Genomic DNA, 23,259 nt, shown 5'->3' on the forward strand with positions numbered 1-23,259 from the left:
GCTATATTTAGTAATCAATCTTCAAGTATGCTACATAGTTGAAATTGCCTGGGTCTCATGAAGTTTCTTCATCTATGAAATCAGGTGGCTGAATTAAATGATCAATCAGCAACTAAATGACACATATTATTGGTCCAGGAGTCAAGAAGAGAAGACCTGAGTTCAAATCTGGCCTCATTCTCCCAAGTATAGAATGAACATCAAGATAGTACTTACTTCACAGAATTCTTGGGTGGGTGAGATAATTACTACAAAGTGCTCAGCATAGTGTCTGGTACAGAGTAGACACTTCATAAATACCTGTTCATTTCTTTTTGCAATTCTAAATTCTGTGATTCAGTGATCCTTTGATTTGCCCCAGGTGATATAACTTCTAAGTTGCTGTACAGAAACCTGAATCCAGCTATTCTCTGTGAACCTAGTGTCAAATGCCTTGATTATTGTTATATTGCAAAGTGCTAATGTGTATAAGTATGCTTTCTTATTTCATTTCATAATTACTATTTCGTATAGTCTTTTTCTGATCTTTTAGCTACAATAAATCTGGAATGGAAAAAGGGAAGAAAGCCTGCACCCAGGGGAAGACTGAAGCTGAAGTGGGTCTACTGAGGTGTGAGTAAAGAAGAGATATGGAGGATAACTGATGCAGCAATTTGAACAACATTGCAATTTTCTCTTTGCAAGGCAAAGGGGAAACTAAGGATGAAGAGTTGGAGTTGGGCTAGTTCAAGAGGGAATGACAAAAGGTATAGATTGTTCTGATTGATGATTGCATGTTGAAGTATTCCTATTTACCATCCCTCCAGCCAGATGAGAGTGGTACCTATTTGTAAGCAGGTTCCTTTATTCCATGATGAATTGTGTTTCAAAAAATTAATTTTATTCTTCATAAAGTCCAGTGACCAAGTAATGTATCTATGTTTCTTTGTGTCTATTAATTTGAATTATGAATGTGCAGAGTATCTATGGGTGTGTCTTTCTGTCTCTGTCTCTCAGTCTCTCTGTCTCTCTGTCTCTCTCTCTCTCTCTCTCTCTCTCTCTCTCTCTCTCTCTCTCTTTTCCACCCTCACTAGGGTCACAATCATGAGTCATTCATGTATTTCAAAACTAAAATCACAAAGGCAGAATTAATATGAATCTGGCCCTTTCACTTTCAGCCTGGTCCATCAGATTATGGGGACAACCTGTTATTTTGTCACGTAACTCAGTTACCTGACTAAAGAGCAAGGAGACCCTGATGCTCCATAGTAATGCCTAAAGTTACACAATTATGTTATAGATGGCCCTGGAGCCCCCTCCTAACTGTGAAATTCTATTATTCTAAGATTTTATGTATATGAGTGAAGTAGTGGAAATGACAAGCTCCACCCTTTAATTTGTCCAGTTTCTCATGCCCAGGATGTACTTATTAGCCCAACTCCTGACAATACTAGGGGTGGAGATTCTTTGATTTCAATCTTGGGAGAAAGAAAGCATGAAGTGTGCCCAAGAGAATGATGAAGTAGCCTCTGTGGTGATCTTGGTACCCAGAGATAAAGAATCATCAACATTCAAGTTACTGTGGCTTTTGAATAATTTGTACTTTACTGGCAGTGTGACAGTAAATGAGAGACTCAACAGGCCTGAAGACTGTTTATCTTATGCTTATACAAGTGATATAATCATTATTATTCTTCAAAGGATATGTGTTGAAATTGTATCTTATTGTGGTTGATATCCCCAATAACTCACCAGTTAGTATTCTAAGTAGGTATTCAAGTAGCCAGTGTAAGGTAACAATAAATAGGAATTAGGTGTGTAGGAGAACACAGAAGCCACTTGTGAAAAACAAAAACAAACAAACAAAAAAAACCACTGCCTAATAAATTAATTAAGGCCACATCCAAAGACTACATGTTAAATTAGCAGAAGGAAGCTAGGCCCCAATATAACAGCCTCTTGGTGCCAATAATGACCCCTCAGTCTACCAATAAGTTTCAAATGTGTGGTAAAGCCAGAGAAATGTTGTACAAATTAAGGAACCCTATACGAGTGCTGATATTTATATGTTGTTAACGAGTGACCCCCAAGATGGTACGGATAAGAGTTAGTTCCCCTCTCATCAGAAGCCTATGAGAAGGGGAACCCAAAACCCTATCCCTCAAGCACTCCTCCACCTCCAGGGAGGTACCCAAGTGTTCTCAGCTCCAATTCATAGTGACATAAGTGACTCTGTTTCCCTTTACCCCTCACCCCATCTCTTCCCCATGCCGTCTACTTCCCCTTCCCACCTCATTCCCCTCACTGTCCTTGTGCCACCTGCTTCTGTATTCCCTGTACCTTATTAAAATGTTATAGGTGCATAACTCCCTGATTGCTGCCAATGTGATATTTCCTGGGGAGTATCCAAAGAACTGGGCTTGTTTGTTCTGACCCAACTGGGTCCTTTTATGTAGGGCCTTTGTGTGGTGTGGTGTGTGTGTGTGTGTGTGTGTGTTTTATTTAGGCATAAAACACCACCCAGACTGGACAATTCATTCACAGAAACACCTCCAGTTAGAGAGAAGAGTGCTGTGAGCCCATGGAGAAAAAGCAAGGTTGGACAAAGCAATGCTGTGGCCCTCAGGGACCTTCCCTCACAGTTTGTAATACCTTAAAAACTGTCCAAGTATTTAGTTCTTTTTTATTTGCATAAACATAAACATATTTTGTATAGGCAAAAGCACATAAATAAATTTATATTTTGAATAAACATAAGCATACAAGGATAGAGACATTTTGTGTTTGTTTTTTGTTTGTTTGTGTTATGGATTTGTTTTGATTTTTCCTTTATTTTCTCTTCAGGGTCTGGGGGACAAAAAAAAAGAATCTTTTGAGCTCCAAAATTAATATTTGCCACCAACTATTTAGGGTACTTGAAGATTGATTACTGAAATGTAGCATCATGGCACCCACTAGCTGTATAACCTTGGACAAGCCACACAATTTCCCTAGGCCTCAGTTTCCTCATCTGTAAAATGTAGTGGTTAGACTAGATTCCCTGCGATCCCTTCTACCTCTACAGCTATGACTCTATAGTGTAATGTTGCAGAATGTTGAAAACTCTATACTGCTAAAAATCTGTGGCAATATTCTTGTGTGTATTGCCCCGAACAGGATGTTTATTCCATGAAAGCATGTCCTAATATGCATATATGGATGCATCTTTGAAAACACACATCTATCACTTTTCTCTTAAGTATCATTTTTATTGTCGTATTATTGTAAGAGATTTCAATGCCTTCCTCTGCCAGCGGCACTTTTTTACAATGCCTCCATTTTGAAATCAGCCTGAGTGGGTAATAAAGAATTATATGTAGGGTGCTTCCACTGGCATCATCCTCCAATATCTCCTTGTGGTATGAAGTTGACCTTGGATTTTCAAAAGCACAAGTTGTATCTAGAAGGTCCTGTTAAGCTAGAGAGTCTTTGGAAACAAGGCCAGTGATGTACTGAGTCTGTGTTATTGAATTCCTCTAGGCTCTTTTCCTGATATTGTCTTCTGGTAGTGGTTTCTCTCCCACTGCCTCCCAGTGTCAGAAACTCATTAAGAACATCTATGAAGGTGGGAAGGGATTGGACTCTGCATCATCAAAAAGAGCATCCACCCTGATAGATTCATAAATCCTTGGAAAATGTGAGTTGACTTCCCATTATGCCAAGTGAAATTCAATATCTTAGATGAATTTTCAATAAATACCTTCCAGGTGCCAATCATTATTCTTGGTTTGCTGGGGGACAATTTTTTTTAAAAAAGTACATGGCATGGTACTTGCTGTCTAGATTCACTAAGGAGACAAACCTGTATGTAATATGAATCGATAAGCGGCACTGTAGAAGGTATTTCATTAGGGTCTGCCACAATCAGCTTGCACTGGCTCTTTAGAGTAGATTGTTCAATTTACATGAGCATTTACACCTCAGGAAATGAACAAATATTTTTAAGTGAGGGCTTGCTTTATTGTTCTGTGGATTGTGTAGTCTTAAGAAAGTGATAGAGAAGATGTTACTAATAAAAAATAAACTTGAAGTTATATTATGCATGCATTTTTGAAAAGTTTTTGGAAAGCCAATGTTTAAACATTTACCAGCATACTTCTATACTTGATGCTTTCTGCTGTCTTCCCTCCTGAAAGGGGGACAATTAAATCTCATCTAGGCTTTATCTATCTCACTTAGGCCCCTATTGCTTCCACTTTTGTCCTTTTCTTTTCTGATATCAGAGGCTCTCCATTTAATTAGCCAAACTCCTGTTACTACAGATAGTTTACCTTTAGGCCAAGGGCAACATGATGTCCTTCAGGGACATTAGGTCATTTTCACTGCTATTCTAGTGAGTTTATATAAGATGGCTAGTTATGAGTCCCACCACAATAACTTAAAAACCCTACTTAGGAAATCCTTATTATTCAGACAGAGGTTTGGCTCTCTGTACTAATTTGAAGTTCATCTATCTCTAGAAAACCTGTTCTGTATATGTCTATGTCAAAATCAGGAAACAGGAAACATCTAGATAAAAGAAGTGATGAGAGCATATTAATGGACAATAATAATGAGAGGAAAATGGAGAAAAATTAGATCTTTTGAGGGAAACTTACCTCAGTCTTTGAATAAGTGAATATAAACAATAGTGTCAGCCTGCATCTTCTCTTTTAAAGGCTTGGAGAGCTCACTTTGATCTTCCCCTTCTCTGCTATAGCTCAATTCTTTTTATTTCCAGTTTCTACTTTTAATGGTTCCCCTTATACTTTTAACTCTTTTGGAAAAATCTTGTTTATTCCAGATTAGGGTTGGAGACAGTATCCTCATCACTGCTGCAGCTGCTCCTGTACAACTTTGGTAATTTCTGCTCTTCCTTCTAGCTTGTCTTCCACAGGAAATGTCCCTTTAAGAATTTCTGGATGTGACTTTTCTGTTTTCTGAATCAAAGATCTTCATCATTCCAAAGAACTCTCAGGGCTAAGAGAAATGAAGTAGTCTGTCTAAACAACAAATCACAGGATGTCATTTTTAAAGCTCATATTACAAAAAGAACAACAAAAAAATTTATCTGGAAACCTGACCTCTCCCTTCCATTTGCTAGGTAATGCCTTTATGTGCATTCCATTTTATGAGATCTCCAGATTTTTGCAAAGTGTAGGTATCAAGGGGGAATTTAGGTGTTAAGACAGGCAGCATGGAAAGAACAGCTGGGCTAGGGGTCCAAGAATCTGGTATTCAGATTTTATCTTGGTACTTACTGGTTATCTGATGTTAAGCAATTCATTTCACTAAGTCAAGGCTGAGTTTCTTCAACTTTTAAATAAACGTGATGATACATGAGAAACAGCCATATCATGCCTAATTAAAAGATGAAGAAATGAAGGAATCATCCACTCAAGTCAGACAAAGCTTTCACTACCCACTGAACATATCAGTCTTTTTTACGGACACTACACTTTTAGTCACAGTGGTCTCATCCCTACCCTACTCCTCCCTGGAATGATTTTTCTCCTTTCTTCTGCTTATCCAAACTGTCATCCAATGTAAGCTTCTTGAGGGAAGGGACTACTTTTCATAAAGTTTTTTTTCAATTCAGACTAGTTAAGTATCATCTGAGAATTTATTAGAAGACATTAATTGGCTTCTTAAACCTTCATAAGATAGCTTTGGCCTTTGGTGTTAATTTCTTCCATATTTACGCACAACCAATTGTTCTTTCTTAGCACATTTTTTTTTAATTGGAAGAGTAGACTATATAAATAACTTGGGGAAAAGAGAAAGTTTGTGAAGATGTGAGTGAAATACACAAATGTTTACTAGAAGAGGCAAATTGTCTGGGTTGGCTTCCGATTAGCCACACTGCTGAATTTGTCATAGCTTGATGCAAGGCCCATAAGCCAAAGCCTGGCTCCTTTTGGCCAAGGAACAAAGGGATACAAACTTAAAAGTAAGGTAAGGACCAGAAAGAATCCAAATGTAAACAGCAGATAAAGGGACTCAGAGAAAAATGAGAGGTGACATTTAAGATGTATAATTTATTTTTGCGATGGTTTGCTTTGAGTTCTAATCTGTAAAGTTTTCTTCAGTTCCCTAGTAAGAATGTCAGCTCTATGAGAACAAAAAGCATGTCTCATTTACCTTGAGTTCCCTCAAAGAATCTAGCATGGAGCCTTGTTCCAGATAGATGCTCATCAAATATTGAATGAATAAATTATTGCAAAGTGGATTAACAATAAAAATCACATATTCTAACTCAAATTCTAATTCCTAGCATGATGTAGTATTAATCTATTACTGACAGCATTGAGGTTGCCTAAGTATGCTAACTGAAATTAGGATGATTTGGCATTTTGATTATTGTTGGTATTTGTATTTTATTTTTGAAGAGGACTAATGACATCACAGGTGATATCTCGACTTGGTTGTGAATTGGATTTGAGTAAGACAGAGTTGGGCAGAGTCATCAGCCTCATTTTATCTTCCAGAGTCATTGAAGTCTAGGGGCAAGACAAAAGTAAAGATGACTGGTGGTGGTCCAGCATGCAGGGTATGACCTTGGTGTCTTCCATGTCTGAACAAGCTCTGAGCTCTCCACAACACCTGCTTCAGCTGCCTACTTGGCCATTGAAGCAAATTGTTCTCATCAGCCCATTCTGCTGGGGAAGTCTTCACATACTTGGAGTGGACATACCCCTAAGTCACTAATAGGTGTGAAGCCTGTTCGGTTACCCTCAACCTGGTTTATCAGAGTATGGCCACTGCACATGCTACAGCTTCTTAGGGCCACAGGTCAGAGTTGAGTGATGGGTAGACACCAAAGGTGGATGAGCATCCCTGAAAAGGGCTCAACAAACCCTCCTACCAGAAGTTCTAGTCCTCCCTGAGCAGCTCATAAACCCTTCCTACTATTTTCTCAAAATGAAAGAGCAATAAGAGACCAATTCACACAGGATAAGAGTAATATGGACTAGCTACATAAAGTAGTTCTAATGACAACTTATTATAATACTAATTTCCGAGATAGTCTCTACAATAAGGGTGTTGACCTCAATAACCTCTGAAATTACTTTCACCTCTACATCTACGATCTTAGGATATTGTAATCTCAGTGTTAATTCCTAAAAATGTCACTATCTTAAGTATAAGGTCAAATTGTCTTCCTGTAAAGGTAGCATCAGTCCTTTCCACTGTAAGATACTAGAGATTTATTAAAAATGGGATTTAAAGCAAAGTAGAAATAACGAACTTTACAGCAAAAGAATTGAGTGTAACTTGTTCTTAACCATAGTTGACAATAGCTTTTACTTCTTTTAATATTAGACTAATAGGTAACTTCCTATTTTATGGTTTTCAAAGCTCTTCATATTCATTTCTTTTGCTCCTCACAACTCTGCGAGGTTAATAATATAGGTATTATTATATTTTCATTTTACAGAAAAGGAAACTGAGGTCAGTGATTGCATGACTTCCTCTTGGTTACACAGCTAGTAAGTATAAGAGACTGTATTTGAATGCAGATCTTTCCTGATTTCAAATACAACATTTTTTATGGTACATCACATTGCCTCCACCTTTCTCCTAGAGCTAAACATGGTATAATGGCAAGAATACTGGATCTAGAGTCAGGAGGAACTGGGTTCAAATATTGCCTTTCAAACTTATGAGTAATTTATCTTTAGCTAAGATTTCTATGACTCTTGGTTTCCTCATCTGTAAAATGGAGATGACAATAGCACTTTTCTCATAGGGATGTTCTAAGATAACATGTAAAGAAATTTACAAATCTTAAAGCTCTATAAAAATGTGAGCAATTATTAATCCTTCAAATTAGTTTTGACTATGAGAAGAAGAATGAGAAAGAAAGACATTATTCATGCTGAAAATCCAGTACTGTTAAAGAGAATTAGGATGATGGAATTCACTCTATGGAATGGCTAAGAAAGCCTGTATGCTTCAAGGGAAAAAAAAGTTTCCTTAGAAAAGGAGATGGATGATAAGGAAGGTTGTAAAGTCTGCCCTTAGGCTAAGTACTAGTGTTAAAAAGATGAAGAGGACATAAAGTTTCCTCCATGGAGTAATTTGAAAATATCTGTTTCATTTCTGGGAGGAAGATTGTTTACAGTATTCCCAAACCATCTTCACAATGTTTCTCTGCCTCTCCCTTTCAATAAATCTTGAATCTGGTCCCAGTCCCTCTCAATATTCAGCTAAGGAATCAGGGAGACAGACACCACAATTAGGAACAATCTTTGAAAAGGTGTTAATACAAACTCATGAAGTTATAAATGAGGACCACAGCTTATTAATGTAAGGGAAAAAAAATATCTACTGGAAAAGCGGTGCTCCTCTCACTTGTTTTGTGTCTAACCAGAAGCCTTCTTTTTGTATTAGCACACCAAAAAGCACTTGCATCTATTCCATTAGGGATGCTTTTAAATGCATATACTGTCATCATGTTTTTCTTTGCAAACAAATTTAGCTTTTATTTTCAATATATTCTCATTTGAGAAGAGTATGAAACTTCATACCCAAAGACTGAAAATCAGGAGCTAACCATATTCAATAACAGAAGGAGAGGATGGGGGGAGCCCACCAAGTCTTATATTCCATATTGAGGATTGAGAAGACACAGGTCACTGTGAAGGTACAAGTTCTCGAATTGAGAAAATGCATTATCATTCATGTGCTGTATCCTTTGACTTCTAAAATGATGACCTTCTAAACCTTCAGAATCAGAAAGCAACACTGTGAATATACAACTAAATATACAAACTGGCCACCACTTTGGAGCATCTTTTTGGTACAGCCATGAACAAACTTTCCTTCCCAAAAAACTGTCGAATCCTTGCCTTGTTTTGAAAGATAGCACTCCATGAATAAAGTGGCCTGCAGCATTTAGAAGAGAGAAGGCAAAGCTAAGCAAATGAAGGAAGCATTACTATAGAAAAGTTACTTGGATGAAGTTAGACTGAGCTGTACCTTTTTAGATGAAATGTGGGGGAAAAAATAGACTATCATCATGGGGGATGGGTGGGAGGATCGGTTTATATATTTTAGAACCTTTGGATGAATACACATACACCCACAGGGTATGTGTGTATATGTGTCTGTATATTTGTGTATTCTTTATTGACATAGCTGTTGTCGTATCTTGGGATGTGGGATGTTACCATATTTCGTGCCTGGAATGGTCTCCCATCTCATCTCTGCCTGTTGGCTTCTCCAGCTTTCTTTAAGTCCCAACTAAAACTTCATCTTCTAGAGGGTAAAACATATGACCAGGAATACTCCTGAGGGCATTCTAATAAGATTAAAATGTAATTGGGAAATATGTAATAGCATAAAATACAGTAAAACATAGATATTATTATTTTAAAACTAACATGCAGCCTGCAGGGATCCTTATGTACTTGGCAGAGGCCCTCTCTCATTTCTGTTTGAGTTTGACATCATTGCTCTACAGCAGACCTGCACAACTTGATAGTAGGTAGGGGCCAAAATTAAAACAGGCCACAGATAGGTTAGACTAGAGACAGACTGACGATTGTTAGTTGCTACTGGTTATGTGACAAATAGAACAGTGCATGGTGGCAGCCCTACATTTTTATCAGGCTGCCTGAAATCCTCTGGCGGGCAGCAAGTGGTTGAGGGCCATATGTTGTGCAGGCCTGCTCTACAGGAAGCCTTTCCCAACCCCTCTTAATTCTAGTGCCTTCTCTCTCATATCTTGTATGTAGTTCACTTGTATATAGTTCACTTGTATATATGTATTTATTTGTTGCCTCCTCCTCCATTAGATTGTGATTTCCATGAGTACAGGGACTCTTTTGCCTCTTGGTATCTCCATCATTTTTTTATGGTACCCAGCAAATAGTAGGTACTTAAAAATCATTTATCGATTAGCTGAATGACTGTTGTTACCACATAGTGTCTAAGTAAATGCAGTGCCATTTACTGGGTTAAAGGGAAGATTTATGAACTAACCAGATCTTTTATTATCTGATTTTGGATGTACAAAACCCTTTAGGATTCCCAAAGCTAGGAATACTTTTTTTTTGGGGGGGGGGTTATTAGGTCTATGATTAACATAGGCAGTTCCTACTGAATCAGCTTCCTCTTAGAAACTTATAGTCTTAGAGAGTTATCTCGAGACTCCAAAAAGACAAATGACCCAGGAAGTACGTGTCTAAGGAAGAACTTGAATTCAGGTCTTCCTGATTCCAAAACCAGCTTATTACCTACTATAACATAGTTATGTATTAGATATCATTTATGGAATTTAGAATGTCTAACTTTTTTAAAACTGGCAATGAAATTAATTTTCTTAAGTTTTCAGTCCAAGAAAAAGTTGAGAGCCAGGAAGAGAAATTTGGGTAGAACTAATACTGTCACTTAATTTGGAAGGAACTATATTTTACATACCTAGACATGTAATCAGAAATCAGTTATTCTCAAGGAAGAACTGCGAAACTTGACAATTCTCTGGATCTGAGATAGTTAGGTGATATTTTTATAGACAAAGTATCTAAAGGCAAGAAGTAGTTTGAATAGTGAACTATTCATCTCAGAAGATCAAGTTTATTTCTTCTGACTTTTCACCAAGGTGTCACCGAAATATGATTTACCAGACTGTCAGTTTTGTTATTTCTGGAAGGCATTTCAAAACATCCTATAAGGGTCTGAATTAATTTTGTAATAATGAGATCACATCACAATACAGATCTGAAAATTTAGACAACACTGCCTGATGGTTTTGGTTATGTAGTCAATTTTCACTGGATATTAGCATGCATTAGTGAGATCATAATGTCAGTATGTTTTCACAGACACGTAGATTCATGGTACCAATCTTCCAGCTTGGAATAATTTTCATCTCAGTGGGATATTGGCCATGATTTTGATTCTAAAACAAGTAGTAAAATTGAAGGCTATTTCTCTCCGTTTTCCCCTTCCTTTCTTTTTTGCCTGGTGGAAAGCCTGCTTAAATCTTTTCTCGAACCATTTTTTCCCCATGAGATCTCATTTACTACTAAGAAAATTTAACTTCACATCAGAACTGAGGAAAATGTCGACACAAGCAAGATTTTAATGATTACCTGGTTACATTGTGCAACCACAAAAATTCTCTTGTTTGGGCAACTCATAATAATTGAAAATATAGGGTTTTTAAATTATGTATGGACTGTTGATGTGGCACACAATGAGGCTAAAATAACATTCACTGAAAAGGCTTTTGTTTTGAAAATAAGACTCAGAGATTCTTGTATTTTATGGAAAATCATAGAATACTTAGGTAGTTTATATTTTACATGCAGTGTAAGATGCCTACTCCAGCTTATAATGTTGTATACTGTGTGCTACGTGTAGGTTTTTTTTTCTTTTCCTTCTTTTAGCAGGAAACGAAGATCAGATCTGTAATTTAAATTGTATACTAGAGTTCTTTCAGTGAAGAACTTCTTCTATCAATGCAGTTTACCACTACTCCCTGAAGTTTATAGCCTGAAAGAATTGCCTAGGGCTTTTAAAGGCTCAGTGACTTAGCTAAGGTCAAAGTCAAATAGACTGCACATGGTAGAGGTCAAACTTGAACCCAAGTCTTCCAGATTCCAAGGTCAGGTCTCTGTCCAGTGTGCCACACTGACTCTCTACGTGTAGTTAGGATATTAATTATATGTGCAAATGACAAGATCACTTCTAAAGCTTAATTTTCTATATCTTCAAGAGAATGCACATCCTCAAAAAAAATTACTCATCTTCATTAACAGTTGAATAACATACTCTGCCTGAGAGGTAGCCTGTCATAGTAGATAGAGTAATGGCCTTGGAATCACAAAGTCCTGTCTCTAAAACGTATGTGTTGAGCTATCCTGGGCAAGTATTTATGTTGCCAACTCTCTAAAAGTATGTTACAGATAAGTTGTCTATCTACATTGATAGAGGGAGCTTCTCACCCAGGAATTCTCTGAAAAAAAAAAAAAAGAAAAGAAAGAAATATTCATTCTCCAATTCCATCCACCCACCACCACAAAAGAAAAATACTGTAATGAGGGAATGAGGGATGGACAGAAAGTCAAGACTTTTTGTCAACTTGTAAAAATTGCTTAAACTATTTGAGTTTCAGTTTGCTTATCTGCAAAATGAGAGTAAATATAATTGCACCACCTACCTCACTGGGTTTTCCCAGGAGAGCAAACCCTAAAGCACTGAAATGTGAGTTGTTATTACTAAAGTAATTCTCATAAGATCACTTAAAATTCAAAAGAAATGGAATCTAGCACATGTAAGGGTACTATGCAAATGGCCATTTGAGGCCATCTCTACATGTGACAGAACTGCTCCAATGATAACTTTCAGGCAGACAAACTTTCAGCCCTGTTTTGTAACTTCTAGTCAGTCTGATCAGTGTGATCTGTGGAGGTAGAAAGAATTATTCTCTGAATCATTTTGCCCTCAAGTGGGTAGAAACAAACATGGTTTAGTTAAGAAAAGCTTAATGTAGGAGAATTTTTAAAAAATAGGAAGATCAATGTGAAATCAGAATTGAAGAATGCTTTTAAAAATGCTTAGTTTTGGGTTACCATTATGGCTCATAAGAGGAATGTTGCATTGGATGTTATCAAAGAAATGTATAAATACACACACAAGGGCATGCACACACACATACACATACACAAACAAGCTGTTCATTTAGCTTGAGTAAGAGGTAACCCATGTATACTGATTTTAAGAGAATAGGAAGACCCTCAGCATATTGAATGCCCAGCCGATGGTGAACTAATTGGAGGACATTGATTGGATTCAGAGAGGATAGGCAGGAATGAGTCACCTGTAATCTGTATCATTGGATGGAATACCCACATTAATGGGATCAGAGACCCATTATAGCATTGGAGTATGCAATTATCTAAGTTTCGAGTACATACATAAAAAAATGTTACCAAAAAGCTTCAAATAAAGGATGTGGTGTTTTTGGACTGCTGTAAAGAATGGACTGATTTGTAAAGCACAACAATCTATATGACAGCCAACGTGCTGAAGCCAGCTGTAAGTAGATCATGAAAAACAATTATTAAATTTTGTGTGAATGTTTACATCTCAGCAATCAGCAAATATTACAAATCAGGACTTGATTTATTATTTTGTTGATTGTCTTGACTTAAGAAAGTGATGGATGAAATGTTAATAATACAGATTAATCTTAAAAGCATGTCATGCCTTCATTTCCCCCCAGAGAGCCAGTTGTTAAATATTTACCAGAACATCACTGATTTTTAATAACCATTTGCAACACAGAACTTATATAATAACAATTATAGCTCTTTAAGTATGTTTTTTACCTCTCAGACAGGTTACATGTCTCCCGTCACTGCAATCCAAAACTTTGATTTTCTTCACACAAGAACTATTTTTATAAATTGTGATAATTTAGACGGGATGAAACTGAAATGTCCACTTCTTCCAAATGGGTGAAATTTCCCCCAAAAGTGGACATAGTATTTTAGGAAAAGCCTTGGCATCATGATGAAGTGGCTAGATGGCCAACCTCAGAATAAGGAACAGCTGGTTTCAAGCTCTTTCTCTTATACATACTAGCTCTGTGACTATGTATAAGTCACTTAAACTCTCAGTGTGCTAGAAAGATAAATCTCTAAAACCATAAATTGTGGAAAAATTGTGTTGGCAGATGGTAGAAGGAGTTTCTTCACCAGCAAAAAGACAAATAGGAGAAATTTAAATGCTTCCCGGGGAGGACTAACGGGATGATGAAGTGATTGGAGACTATGACGTATGAAGAATGTATGAAGGAACTAGGAATGTTTAGCACAGAGAAGAGAAGTCTTAGGGAGCATCAGAAAAATTTATTTTGAGTCTTTGAAAAGTAGGTGTATTGAAGTGAGATTAGACTTGTTGTATTTACCCCCAAAGTACAGAAACTAGGCAATTGCTACAAGTTTCAAGGTCCAATTTTGACTGAATATAGAAGAAAATCTAATGATGAGAACTGTTTAAAAATGTGATGGTCTGCCTCTGGAGGCTTTTCTAGTCTGCCCCCTCTGGAGGTCTTCAAGAAAAGACTGAATGGCCAATTTTCAGGGATGCTACTGAGAGGATTCCTGTTCAGGTTCAGGTTGGACCTCTAAACTCCCTTAAAAATCTCAGCTTCCATGATTCTATAAATTAATTAGGCTTCACTCTATTTTATTCATTTATGGTTATTTTATTCTTTAGCTCTCCCTTTCCTTCTCACAAAAATTCCTGGAGACTCTTCTTTCAATTTGCTAATATATATTTTAATGCCCTGGAGATCTTCAGTCACTCTCAGAAAAGAATGAACTTAATCTCAACTCTAACTATTTTTGTGACATACCTCTTTAATGTATCATGATAAGATCCACCATTAAACCTGATATACTGCCATCAAACCTTCATGTTCAAATACTTCCTGTACAGAATATTACACCTGTTCTGGGACAAGTAAGGATAAGATTATAAGGTGAATACCATCAAGGAATAAACACAACATTTTACCCCTAGGTAATACACTTTTTTGTTGTACAAAATAATTTCCCTTGTTTGGGCTCCTGGCATTTCTTGTAGCATATCACCTTTGTTATATAGACTCCACCTCTTCCTACTCTCTTTCACCCCACCCTGACTTTTTTTTTCATAAATTATTTGAAATATCCATCCTAAAATCATCCTTGATCTGGGTAGGAGGGGTTGGTGTACAGGTAGGGGGAAGGGGTCACTACTCAATTGTGGAATTGACCTTCCTGGTACAAGAGAGAGGCCAAACCAGTCAAGCAGAATGAGACCTCTCCTCTCCCTTTAAAATTCCTGGGTGTTGTCTATTTTGTTGTTACCCAAAGTGTTGGGGTAAGCTGTCAAAGTGTGTAGAAAGTCTGGGTATAGAAAAAGCATGAGTACACTACCCCAATTTTAGCAGTATTAGCTCCCAGTGCTGCCCTGGAGACAACACAGTAGCTGCCTCCCAAACAAATGAAGAGTGACCAGAGACCTGAAGATGACAGCTCAAAGAGCCTGAGGAATTTGATCTCTTTAAACCCTTTTACTCCCTTTGAACTCTTTTGCTCTCATCACAGCCCAAGGAACATCATGCCTGAGGGCCAGTGACTGTTCTGTTTCTGTCTTCTGCTATTTTCCTCTTCACACTTTGTGCTCTCACCCTTATGGGTCTCCTGAAGTTTCAAGCCTTCCCTTGAGTGAGTTAAAAGGTCTGTACAGTTAAAACCCCTTAGATTTAGCATCTCCGGCTAGTCTGACTCTTTTGTAAAAACTTTTATATCCTAAAATAACTGTAGGGATTGGGACAGTCTCAGAAAGTCTAAATTCTTCAGACTGTATTTTAAGAGTTCTCCATTTTGTTATCAACCTACATTTCCAATCTTAGCTTCCATGATTTCCCTACATAAACATTCTGTCCCAACTAGAATACTGAATGTATGAAAGAATGAATGAAGGAGAAATCTTTGGGAATACTGATTAGACCAAATAGTTATTGAGTATCTGTTATGAGTAAGGTACTATGAAGAACACAAAGACTGCTTCTAACCCTTAAGGCAATTCCAATCCAGTAGGATAAATAAGACACACACACACACACACACACACACACACACACACACACACACATATATGATTCATGGCAATGGGTACTAAAGTACTACTAGCACCCAGAAGAAATCATTTCTGGTTGGGAGGGAATGAGAAAACGTGATGAAGATCTTAGCCTCTGAGGTGAGTTTTGAAGTTTGGGTGGTATTTCAATAAGTGATAATAAGTAGAAAAAGGAATTCCCAGGGGTGTGGGGGATGGCAGGGGAGAATGACAAGCAAGAAGACATGCACCCAGGAAAGAGCAATGTGTATGTTTGGGGAATGATGACCAGTAGAGATTAATCTATTAATGTGGATAAGATGTATCAAAGAATAAGAGACTAACAAGGATGGGAAACTTGTGATCTTGAGGCCTGGACTAGAGCCCGGAAGGTATGTTAGGAGGTCCTCATGATTACCTACTTTAGAGATAATGTGGCCCTGAATTAATAGGTTGACAGTGGAGATGAAAAGGAAATATACTGGTCTTTATTCATTAACATTCCCCTCACCTGAAATGTTTTTCCCTGGGAATATAGGCCTCGTGAAAGAATGTTGCACTATTTTCAGTAAGAAAGGCCTATTTAACAAATCAGTCCAGAAATAAACATGGTAGATTTGTAGCTTGCCACAAAATCATTTATATTCATTGTCATAAAGACAGATTTCTGTTCAGTCCATCACACTCTTTGTGCCCTAAGGCCTATTTATTAAAATACTCTATTAAAGCTGACTTAGTTTTGATGTGGTGGCTTTCATCCGTTTCCTAACACTGCCTTGCCTGGAGTGCACTGACTGCAGAGTTCATACCTGAAGAGAGCCCAGACTTTCCCAGAGCTGCTGACCAGTTACCCTTTCTGAGGCCAAGGGTTAATTGGCTTGTGGCACTAGAACCACTTAATGGGTTTCAATTGGTCATCTACTAATGCTAGTTAAAATAATGCTAATAGTAGAGAGATGCTAGTCATGCTAATACAAACCCTCTAGCTTGAATTGAGGATGAAGCCTGACAGCACAAATCAGGACCCCTCTTTGCTTTCAGCATCTGAAGTGTCTTAGGTACACTAGAAGCTCCTCTTGACTGCTTGGTTCTGAGTTTCTTTATCAGTCCTGATGATAAAGCATGTTGCTAAAGGGTAAGAATGTTCCAGTTTAATTTTTCATGAAGGCACACATAAAAAATTCAAACCAATGCAACCCGATGTGAAGGCCTGAACACAGCTCCAGCCTTGACAATCTGCCTCTCAAAACAAACATTATTCTATAAATTCACCCCCTACCCCAAAACAGCTCCATTCGTAATTGAAGATGAGTCTTGTTTCACTTCCTTGATTGGTGGAAATCAGGGTGAGTGACAGATGTGCCCCCAGCATGGGGGCTGGCAGGCCTCAGCATTTGTTTATCAGGAGGTCACTCCTAATAGATTTAATTTAAATTTTTTATGTTTACCTTCATGAAAAATTAAAGCATTTTGTATTAGGGGCAACATTATAAGAAACACAGGAGATTAAAAAAAGACTTCATTTGGCCCTCATTGCCTGCCTCCTTTCTAGGGTATATGTCGCAACACAACTGTTAATATATACATGCTATTATTGACATGGAATACATATATATATACATACACATATATGTATATATATACATATATATAACATATATATATACATATATATGTAATATATGTTATTTTTCTCTATTAATAATCTTACAAAGATGCTTGGATGGCAAACTCAATATCCATCTGTTTTGAATTCTGTAGACTCTTGTATTACTTTTTTTTTCACAAATCTTGCAGAACTGAATTATTTCTAATTTTACATTTCACAAAGCGCCTGGGTTTATGTGCTGCAACATAATGCAAGTCTTCTAGCTAGCAGAGACACAGAGCATGCTGTTTTGGGAAGCCTGCTGGGCTACTCACTTGGGATCCAAGATCGCTGTGCAGAGTTCTCAAGTCCAGTCAACTCCTGGTTCCACATGACACAGCAAACCTGACAACAACTAAATGGGGTTTGAATAGGCTGTGTTATATTACACATGACAGTAGGGAGGGAAAGCATGGAAACAAGACCTTTAAATAAGGGCCACCTGTCATTACAAACAAAGGTGAGTCTCTCCCAGTCCTCAGTCACCCATGAAGGAGGGAATGAAAAGCAACAGATGTAATGTTGAGATTTCAGGAGCTCCCTAAAATTACTTCATAAAACTTGATGTATCATCAGCTAGTGAATAGTAGTCAGTTCTCTATCTTCTTGACTCTTCAGTTAAAATTTAAAAAAAACCACACAATTGGGAATTTCAGGTTGGCTTAAGATGAGTATTTAACATTTGGTTGAAGAAATACAGGTGGGGATAGGAAATCATGAATAATCACAGAACCAAAGATCTGTAGCGTTGGAAAGAATCTTAGCAGCTTATAGTTCAAATCATTCTGGAAAATACATCCCTGTAATAATAATAATAGCAACAAAAACAATAGCCCCAGCAACAGCAACAGCAACAGTAGTAGCCATAGTATCTTTGTAAAATTGTTGATATTGTAGTTATTATCATCATAATTACTGCTAACATTTCCATATAAAGTATGGATTTTCAGAGAACTTTATATGCATTATCCTATTTATCAAAGAATGATCAACTAACCTTGAGGGAAATCCATTGCCTCCCAAGGCAAGAGTGACTCATTCCATTTTTGGATAGTTTTAATTATCAGGATTATTTTTCCCTACATCAAATCTAAATTTTTTCTTTGAAATTTTCATTACTGCTTCTTCCATTTGAAGCTACATGAGAATGATGATGATGATGTTATTCAGCATTTATGTAGCATTTTAAGGTTTGCCTAGTAATATATATATATAAAATATATAATATATATACACACATCTATAATATGTATGTATAATATGTGTACATATAAACATATAATATATAATACGTGTGTGTGCATGGGTGTGTGGTGTGTGTGTGTATGTGTGTGTGTGTGTAGGATATATGAGGTTCATTTGATCTTTATTTCTGTAAGGTAGGTACTCTTATTACTCTCATTGTACATGACATAACTGAGGGAGAGAAAGGCAGATACCTTCACTAAATATCACAATGAGTGCATGAAGCTGGATTTAAACTCAGGGCTTCTTAACTGTAAGTAATGAACAAATCTGATTTTCCTTCTTTGGAAAAGATCTCCAAATACTTTATGACAGTTATCAACAGATCCTTTCATGCTTTCTCCTCAAGTCTTATTGTGCTCACTTTCTTCAATTGATCCTCACATGGCTTGAATCAAAGGCCCTTCGCCATTATGATTATCTTCCTCTGGCTTCCTTTGACCTTATCAGCATCCTTTCTAAACTGTGGTTTAGATCTGATTAATGTTCTAGATAAGGAATGACCTGAGCAACACTATCATCTATATCTTTCTTGATGCAACTTAACATCTTATTAGCTTTTTTTTGGCTACCACCATATTCCTGATTCATAATGAGTGAGCTTGCAATCCACTAGAAACCCCACATCTTTTTTAGACAAGAGATTTATAACCATATCTTCCCTCTTTTGGACATGTGCACACCAACCTATTGCTTTATAAAGTTAGCACCATTTTTTTTTGTGCCAAGATTGTTAGACATGAGTGTGGGCTTATTGGGAACTGATGTCCTTATACCGACATACAAGTATGTCAGTATTTTTGCAAAACCTTAAAGTTTTTAGGTGGTCAACTTCTGAAACAATTCATATGCAATTAACACCTAGGGATAAAAAAAAGAGAGAGAGAGAGACCATTGAATTCATCCTAATCACATCAGTATATGCAAATACCTTGAAGGGTCTTTTATATTAATATTTTTGGTCTGGATTTTCCTCATTATCACCTAGATCAAGAATCTGGGTAATGCTGATAAAGAGCTAGCAACTAAGATGAGCTATCACTAAATAAACCAAGTAACGGTGTTCAGCACCTATAAGAACTCTTTTTGCTTTTTGGCTACTTGAATTTTGCTTTTAGATTAGTGGTGCTGTTCAGCTGAGAAGATATACCCTACTCATTCTGTGATGCTTATCCCAATTCCTGCAGGAGGATGAATGTCAGCATAGAGACTGGAAATTCCTTCTCAACAAATCTATAGGAAATCATAGCAGTCCAAGCCCTGGAGCTAAATGAGCCACGTTGGGGCAGATCTATGTGTTCTGATGCTGAAGGGAGCATAACTTATTTATTTTCAGATGTGTATGAAGGAGGAAAAATGAGATGAACAGGAGGCAAGATTCATGACTTTCAAGGACAGCCCCTTTGGGGAGAAGGGAGTTGAGGTTAGGGACAATATGCAAACTAACTGGTACCTAAGTAACTACTACTTTTATACTCAGTGGGAAATTTGTAGAACTTTATCTTCACATGGAGAAGTTACAAAGTGAAGCAGACATTCTAGAGTAGAAATTTCATTCAATTTCATAAACATTTATTAAGCCTCTAGTATATACAAGGCACTGTGCTAGGAGATGGGGATGTAAATACAAACTCAAAATAATCCCTGCCCTCAGCAAACTTAAATTCCCTTGGGGAGGGAGGAGATGACACTGGATCATAGATATAGAGCTGGAAGGGGAGTCAGAAGCTGTCTAGTTCAAGCAACTCATTTTATTGAGTCCTAGGGAGCTTAAGTGAGATGCTCAACATTATATAGGTAGTAAGGAAGAAGTAAGGAAAAGAAATTTCAGAATGTAGACACCCTTAACAACTGGGGAATCAAGGAAAGCTGCATATAGGAGTTAGCACCTGAGCTGTGCTTACAAAGTAGTAAGAGATTCTTGGAATTATATATAAGGGGAATGTATTCCAATTTTGAGAGGTGGGGGTGGAACCACCTATGTAAAAGCATGGAGATAGGAGATGAAAAATGTCATTCATGGGGACTCCTAGAAGACCAGATTAATTAAATTATTTTTAACATTCTTTTTTTTATTTTAAGTTTTGAATTCTCTGCTTCCCTTCCAACCCTCTCCCAGCCACTGAGAAGGCAAGAAATGTGACATCAATTATATATGTGAAATCATGCTAAATACATTTCCATTATTAGCCATGTTGAAAAAAAAAGCAAGAAAAATAAACTGAAAAAAATTCTCCAATTTGTACTGAATCCATCACTTCTTTCTCTGGAGGAGGGTAGCATTTTTCATCATAAGTTCTTCAGAATTATCTTGGATCATTTTATTTCTAAGAATAAATGAGTCATTCTCAGTCGATCATCATAGAATATTGTCTTACTGTATACAATATTTCCTTGGTTCTGCTCACTTCATTTTGCATCAGTTCATATGAGTCTTCCCAGGTTTTTCTGAAGTCATCCTGCTCATTGTTTCTTATAATACAATAGTATTGTCTCATAATCTTATATTACAATCATATACCACGACTTGTTCAGCCGTTCCCCAATTGATGGGCATCCCTTTCAGCACCACAAAAAAATTCTGTTATGAGTATTTTGTACATATAGACCCTTTTTCTTTTATCTCTTGGATACAGGCTTAGTAGTGGCATTTCTGGATCAAAGTGTATATATACAGTTTGATAGTCATTTGGGCATAGTTCCAAATTGCTTTCCAGAATGGTTGAACTAGGTCACAACTCCATCAGCAATGCAGTGTCCCAATTTTCCCACATCCCCTCCAACATTTACCATTTTCCTTTTATGTAATATTATCCATTCTGATATAATTCATATAAATCTTGCTCTCTATATTGGAGCAATAAGGTTGTTTTTTTTTTTCAGGGAAACTTATGGTAAACTTCCTCCCCCTACCCTGCACTTCAGTGCCCCACTTTGCTTTTAATTTTGACTACATTGGTTTTGTTTGTTCAAAATCTTTAAAATTTAATACAATTGAAATTATCCATCTTATTTCCAGTAATTCTATCTCTTGTTTGATGAGAAATTCTTCCTTTATCCATAAGTCTTACAAGTAAATTTTTTCCATGATTCCATAATTTTTTTTATATCTCTCATACTAGAGGATCAATAAATCATTTTTTATGTCTAAATCATGCACCCATTTTGACATTATCTTGATATACAGTATGAGATGTTGATCTAAGCCTAGTTTCTGAAAAGCTGCTTCCCTATTTTCCTAGCAATTTTTTTTGGTCAAATAATGAGTTCTTGTCCCAAAAGCTTGAATCTTTGCATTTATCAAACCCTAGATTACTACTGTAGTTATTTACTATTGTTTATTGTGTACCTAATCTATTTCAGTGATCTACCACTCATTTCTTAGCCAGTTCCAGATTGTTTTTAATGATTACCATTTTGTAATACAGTTTGAGATCTGGTACAGCTAGGCCACCTTCCTTCACATGTTTTTGCATTGATCTTCTTGATATTCTTGACCTTATATTCTTCTAGATGAATTTTATTATTTTTTTCTAGCTCTAAAAAATAATTTTGGTAGTTTGATCAGTATAGCACTGAATAAGTAAATTTATTTAGGGAGAAATGTAATTTTTATTATATTGCCTCAGTCTACCAAATAGCAATTAATATTTCACCAATTGTTTAGCTCTGTCTTTAGCATTTAGAGATACAAATATTCCCCGAAATACTAGCTTGGCTGCATCCAATACATTTTGGTATGTTGTTTCATTATTGTCATTCTTTTTAATTAAATTATTGATTGTTTCTATTATTTGCTCTTTGATCCACTTATTCTTTGGATTAAAATATTTAGTTTACAATTAATTTTAATATGTGTTTCCACAGCCTTTTATTGATTGGGATTTTGTTGCATTATCATCTGAAAAGGATGCATTTAATATTTCTGCCTTTCTGCATTTGACTGTGAGGGTTTTATGCCCTAATACATGGTCACCTTTTCTGAAGGTGCTATGTACAGTTGAGAAAAGATAGAATCCCTTTTATTTACAATGAATTTCTCCAGATGTCTATCATATCTAACTTTTCTACAATTCTTTTCATTCCCTTCACTTCTTTCTTATTTATTTCATAATTAGATTTATCTAGCTCTGACAGGGGAAAGTTGAAGTCTCCTACTAATATAGTTTTAATGTCTGTTTCCTCCTGTAATTCATTTAAGTTTTCCTTCAATGATTTGGATGCTATGCCATTTCATGCATATATATTAAACACTGATAATACTTCATTGGCCATGATACCTTTTAGCTAAATGTAGTTTCCCTGCTTATCTCTTTTAAATAAGACTATATTTTCTTTTTCTTCATCTGAGATCGTGATTGCTACACCTGCCTTTTTTTTAACCTCCATTGAAGCATGACAGATTCTGCTCTAGCCCATTATTTTTGCCCTGTTTGTGTCTCTGTTTCAAGTGTATTTCTTGTAAACAACATATTGGATTCTGTTTTCTAATCCATTCTGCTATTCATTTCCATTTCATGGGTGAGTTCATCCCATTCATATTCACACTCATGATTACTAACTGTACTTCCCTCTGTCCTATTTTTCCCCTCTTCACCCTCATTCTCTCTCTCTCTCTCTCTCTCTCTCTCTCTCTCTCTCTCTCTCTCTCTCTCTCTCTCTCTCTCTCTCCTTCCTCCTGAAAAGTTTGTTTTTCTTCTGACCACTGCCTCCCTCCCTTAATCTGCACCCCTCTTCTATCAGGTCCC

General features: G+C 36.7%; 1 pseudogene; it reads left to right on the plus strand.

The window, feature by feature from the left end:
* Window positions 1-1,474: 1,474 nt before the first annotated feature.
* The window catches only part of LOC110205098 (polycomb group RING finger protein 2-like), a 42,094-nt pseudogene continuing 20,309 nt past the window's right edge, over window positions 1,475-23,259 (plus strand).

This window comes from Phascolarctos cinereus, unplaced genomic scaffold, assembly GCF_003287225.1.
Source record: "Phascolarctos cinereus isolate Bilbo 61053 unplaced genomic scaffold, phaCin_HiC Scaffold_2;HRSCAF=192, whole genome shotgun sequence".
Lineage (NCBI taxonomy): Eukaryota > Metazoa > Chordata > Mammalia > Diprotodontia > Phascolarctidae > Phascolarctos > Phascolarctos cinereus.